A 6,724-nucleotide genomic window follows, 5' to 3' on the forward strand; every position below is an offset into this window, starting at 1 on the left:
TATGTTTCTCTTCCCCTTTACTTTTTACCTCTCGGTGTCTTTATATTTAAAGTACTTTTCATGTATATAGAAAATGACTGTTTTTTTAAAAATCCTCTGACAACCTTTCACTTTTAATTGGCATATTTAAAACATACTTGAACCTTTCTGTGGTGTTGGGAAGATAGGTGAGGAAGATAGTTCTATAATCTTTTAATTGAATCTCAGTGTTTGACTAAAACTTTGTCTGAATTCTGTGACCTTCAAAAGTATTTTCCCAGTGGTATAGCTCCTTTCTTAAATCATCTTTCCCTTACTCCCTTCATTCATAAAAAATTTATTCTGTGCTTATACTCATATATTTTTGCTATAATTTTCTCCATACAAAATTATGTAGCTAATATAAAGAACCCAATTTGAGTTTTATTAAAATCTACTAGAATAAAAAGATAATTTAAAAAATTAAATGAAATTTAACAAACACTTAATTTCAGTATTCCTTACACATTCTATAAAAATGTGATTGTTTATTTGTATATGTGCATGTGTATACTTACATCAGTTTAAACATTAAATACGGTAGATATGTTGTTACTTAAATCTAACAATTCAATTATAAATTGAAAGTAGAATTTAATGTTTTATCACTGCTCTATACATATTTTTCAATTACAAATACTAGTGTACCACATTGCTACTTGGGAAGGTAATATGAGAGAGGCCATTTTTCTTAAACAAGTCATTAAGCTGACGGACACAAAGAATGAGCAGAGAAAAACTTTAGCCTTTTCCTCATTATGGTTTATAATGAGCATTTATTATAAAATCCTTCACATTCTTGAAACACTGGAAAGGTCATATGCAAAATAAAATGATAAAAATTCATCAAATGGCTAGCATATGAATGTTTCCTAGCTATAGATTCAGAAATAGAAGACAATCCAAAATAATTACCCACAAAATCGAGGTGTATTATGGCAACTGTGAACTAGCTAAATAAAAAAATCTGATTGATAAAGAATTTTACAGATATGCATATATCTTTTGTTCTCATAAGCATGTTACATATTGGTTGAGCATGATATCTTGTAAACATTCAAGTAATATGATTAGTTTACAGTGTTAAGGTAAATTCTATACAAAATGATAATATCATTCCTAAACTAATACACACACACACACACACACACACACATATACACACACACACACACATATATATGTGTGTGTGTGTATTTAAAATCTAGTCCAGTTCTTATCCGAAGAAACATAGGCATACGATTGCTAGTACTGAAAGAAAATTTGAAGAATATTTAGCAAAAATATAATGTATATCAATCACAGCTATGTGTATTCATCTTTCATGCACACCAAAGTTCTACAAAATTAATGCTCCTCATTTTATAATGTAAATATAAAATCTCAACCTAATTAAAAACATACCTACAGTCACATCACAATTACATGACAATTCTAAGGAGAAAAGTAAAACCAAGTAAAAACGACAGTCACATAAAACAGTAGCATAAAATCCTTCCAATGTGATACCTCACAAACAACCCTGTCTGTAAGAAAGCAAGGAAAAGTATCTGCCCTCACACCTGTTTATTTTAGTTTCAAAGACGCTCAATTTCTAAAATATACCATTTTGTCAAAAAATTCTAATCTTAAAGAAAATCATCACATTAGAAAAGTAAGCCTTTTCCTTATTGCAACACATATCGTGTTTTACCCTACAACGTTCACTGAAGAGGAAAAATGCATTTTCATCAGTTTCTTACTTATCACGTTTGGATTTTAACTTTTTTTTTTTTTCAGATGTGAAGACTGAGACACTGAGAAGTTGTATAATTTCCCATGGTCTCAAAGCTCATAATTTTCAGAACCCTGATATGGACATTTGTTGGACTAACATCAATAGCTAAGCTTTTTCTATATCATTTCTCTGTCTCTCCTTGACATACCTAAGCTGGATAATCTTTTACTTATCTCTAGTCTATTGCATTTTCCATTCTGTATAGAAGTTGTTTTAAAATCATCTGCTAGATTCATTTCCAATCACTGCCATACACAGCTCCTCCTCCTCCTCCAAATCTCCTCAGAAAATCAAACTTCTAACTTTATAGAGTAACTATTAATTCTCTTTGCAGCACAGTTTTATTCCTATTCCGTGTTCCTTGACTCTTAGCTTGGAAGAAGTATTCACACAATTTTCAGAAGTGCTGATGCTGCAAAACCTTGCACCATAGCATCATATTTGTAATCTGGAAATGATTTTGAAGGATGAAGTTAAAAAGAATATAATTTTCAGGTCCCTATGCTTTTTATAATCCTTTTTCCTACAACAGAGTTATTTATTTCTTATTTTCTTTTGTTGATTATAAGGTTGTCAAGGTCTTCAAGTCAAGCTCTGCAATATGTTTACATTCTCTTGAGTGCCTTTGTTACCATTTATTTATTGTTTCAAGAAGTATAATTAATTGGTGATCTAATCTGTATCAGTCAGTAAAGAAGTTACATTAAAAATATATGCACTTCAATACCTGTTTTTGTTTGTATTTATATGAGCAAGACAGATTAAATAAATAGTTTTGATTAAATATTTCGAAGTGCTCAAATCCCCCATATATACCATAATTAATAAATATCAAATTGTTCTTTCTTAAATTAATACAAAGAAAGAAATAAGGCAAGGAAGAATACTTTAATGTAATACCATTTTGTCCATAATGAGGAAGGAAAAAAGAAAGTAAGGAGTTTGTACCATATCAGGTGCTGGCTATTATGATTACTTAATGAATGACAGTGGTTTAAAAATTGTTTTCCTCTTGAATTAATATAAACTGTTAGTATCTGGATTAGCAGATAGGCTGTATTCATAGTAGTTACATAAAATATGAGCTCACTTATTTAGGCAAGCATTAAGTGTATTCTTAAATTAACCTAAAGCAATATAATACTCTTTCAATTTAATAATTTTGTACATATTTTCAACATTTTGCTAAATGAGCTTGCATCTTTACTATTATTATTATTTTAAATGCATGATTAGTGCAACATATATTTACATATATTTATTTTTAATCTACTTTGGCTAGACATTATTTTACACAACAAAAAATAAATATTATAAAACATTCACATTTACTGCCCTCTGAGATATTAAATCAATTTTATAAAAATAGTATACATTATATATTTATATTATTTATTTTATATTTATGTTTTTATATATACCTATATAAGCATATATGTATATATGCCCCTTCAAATATATATCCCTTCTAAATTTGAAGATTTCAGGAAAGGATAGCTAATCTATGCTTTAGTCTCATAGTTGATTGATTGATTGCATGTTTTCCCCTATGCTTAGAATCCATGAAAAGTAATTTGTAAGCATCATGCAACACAATCATTATTTATAAATTATGCAGTTGCCGGGCTCGGTGGCTCAGCCTGTAATCCCGCGCCTTTGGGAGGCTGAGGTGAGTGGATTGCCTGAGCCCGCTGGTTCGAGACCCGCCTGGGCAGCAAGACCTCATCTCTACAATAAATCAAAAAATCAGTCGGGCATGGTAGCGCATGCCTGTAATTCCGGCTACTTGGAAGGCTGAGGCAGAAGGATCGCCGGAGCCCAACAGGTCGAGGCTGCGTTGACCAGGAGAAGCCACCGCACTCCAGTCTGGGCGACTGAGTGAGACTCCAACTCAAAAAAAAAAAAAAAAAATTATGCAGTTGTAAAATAAAAAAGGTGACATTCTGGTTAATTTATTATATGACATTACATGCTGTGCTATTTGCTTAACTTGCAACATGTAGTTTACAGTTCCCCTTCCATTTACAAAACAGTATGGATAATTTCATTTTGACATTCTATCCATTAATAAATCAGGAAGCAAAGTTTTAGAAAAACAAATAAAACAACCAACTATGTAACTGGTGTCATTATGCTTAGATTGCAATGTAATAATTTAGATAAAGAGTGAATACAGTAGTAGATCTTGCCAAGACTATTTAGACAAGATGTATATTTGACTGGAATATTTATTAAGAAACCACCTGGCCAGCCTATGTAGACTACGATATTGGACAGCTTCCTAGATCTTTTATTTTTATTTTGTATCTACATTTAGCAGTTTTATTTCTTTGTGTGTCCAGAAGATTTTCCAAGAAACTATTGTACAGTGGTAATATTACTGTTCACAAATATTTTATTTTGTTCAGTGACATTTTGAATTTTAAAAAGGTGAATAGAAGCTTCTGTTTAGCTTAAGAAAATGTGACAAAGTTTCAGTTATGGAGTTGCAGACATTAGCATACTGGATTTTTTCAAGGGCAGAAAATATTTTTTGTAATAAAAGGTAAGACTTGCCCTAGATTCCTGATATGGAATACAAAACACTTTTACTGACACTGTGCAATGTTTTAAAAGAGGGGATTGGGAGACTTTTACAATATTGATCTCCAACCATGCATGCTTTCCTTTGTCCATGCCCTAAACTTTGCCTCTGGCCCTTTTCATGTGGCATGATTTGGTTAATTGGGAGCTAAAAAAAATGTAATTTCATAAAAAAAACTTTTAAAAGGTTTGCACATCAGGCTACACCCTAATCTCTTGCTGACTTTGGATCTAGCCACCATATGAAGATGTGTGGGCTGATTTCCCAAAAACATATGGCCACCAGCAAAATCACTAGTATTATACATAACACCATCATGTCCGTCTAGCCTGAATTGAATTTACAGATTGGATTCTACGGGAGATCAGCAGAAGAACCATTCAGCTGAACCCAAGTTACATTACTGACCCACAAATAAAATGTTGTTATAAGTCACTACATATTAGATAGTTTCTTACATAATAGCATGATACAAAGACACATTTAGATTGTTTTAGTCACAAGTACAATAAGACTATTGTGGGATACACTTGACAATTATTACTAGCATCTTCATAGTACTTTATACTGCACAACACTTTACCTGCTTTATAGGAAACACCTTCATAGTCATCGTTTTATTTGGTCCCACAATCTTCTAATTTCTCACTGCTCTTTTTGGTTGTTTTTGTTTCCATTTTTGTTCACTTGGTTTTTAACCATAACATAGGCTTAACTATGTGTATTATATGGCAAAAATGCAGAATGTATTTAATTGATCATTTAATAAAATCAAAGATATATAATAAAATCCAAAAAAAAACCAAATAGTACATGGTAATTTTAATAATAATCCAGATGTCATAAAATAGTGCTTGAGCATATTGGGTAGTGAAAAAGAAAATCTAGATGATTTAATATAAAGACTGCATTAATAAATTTACAGATGTTGACACTCAGATATTTGATAAATTATTTCTTTTTGTGGCATGCTGAAAAATGTTTCCTCCAAAGATATGCACCTCTTAATCCCTAAAGTCTTTGAATGTTACTTTATTGAGGAAAAAAAGGGGGGGACATTGAAGATGTAATTAAAGTAAGGATCTTGAGATGGAGATATTATTCTGGATTATCTGGTTGAAGCATAAATACAATTACATGTATCCTAAAAAGCAGAAACAGAAGAAGACCTGACAAGCATAGATAAGAAGGCAATTCAAATACAAAGTAGAAAGAGATTTGAAAATGTCAGTCTTAAAGATTAGAATGATAGAACCACAAGCCAAGGAACACCTGCCAACAACCACCATAAACTGGAAGAGGAAAGGAAGAATTTTCTTTCTAGAACCTCTGGAGAAACGTGAACTTTTTAGACCTTAATTTTGGCCATGTGAAATTAATTTTGGATTTCTGGACTCCAGAACTATAAGAGCATGGATTTCTGTTAATTTAGTTCAGCAAATTTGGGTTTGGTAATAGTACCTATAGAAAGCTAATATAATAATGTTCTGTCAAAATGGAAAATCAACTTTAAAATATTTTTTTTAAATGTACGTTTTTTAGTATTTGTCAAATAAACTAGTTGTTAAGATGAGTAAAAATATTTTGCAAACGTAAAAATGTTAACAACTGAGTTCAATCCTTTTATTGTTTTAGTAGATATATAGATGTTTTATGTGATGCCCTTGAATCCATTTCAAGAAGTGGAAGACATTTTAAGTGGTGAGCCCAGAGTCAACTCATAATCATTATAATATGGTTATAGACTTTCAACATTTTTTTTTATTATAAGAAAAAGGAAAAAAGAAAGTAAGGAGTTTTATTGAATAATTGACATGTTTTTTACATTTGGAAAGTTCACCCTGGCTGCTTTAAGAAAATATTCAATAAGAAGAGAAAGGGAGAGAAACAAAAAGAAGAAAAAAAAATAGAAGATTGTTACTCTAGACTATGTAAGGGATACTATTGCATCGAATGAATATACAACAATCAGTACTCATCATTCAATTGTTAAAAATTGAGATCTCTTAAGGGCTATTCATAAAGCTATCATGAACACTTTTCCAAAGCCTATTTGTGTTCTTCCTTGTCATTTGCCTTGAGTAAATAATCACTTCAGAAATGAATAGGTGGGTCATAGGGTAACTTTTTAAGAAGAAGCCAAACAAATTTTCAAAGTGTTATATTATTTTACACTCCTATTATCCCATCTTCCATCTTTGTCTGGGACTCCAATTAGACATTCATTCAAGTTCATTAAGAAAAATGTGGGACCCACAAGTCTCAGAAGTCCTATTTTGTAATGTTCAATTCTGTTCTTACTATACTTCAGTTTGGTTGGCCATTCATTTTTTTTTTTTTTTTTT

This window comes from Carlito syrichta, unplaced genomic scaffold, assembly GCF_000164805.1.
Source record: "Carlito syrichta isolate Samal-C Ts95f unplaced genomic scaffold, Tarsius_syrichta-2.0.1 Scaffold303579, whole genome shotgun sequence".
NCBI lineage: Eukaryota > Metazoa > Chordata > Mammalia > Primates > Tarsiidae > Carlito > Carlito syrichta.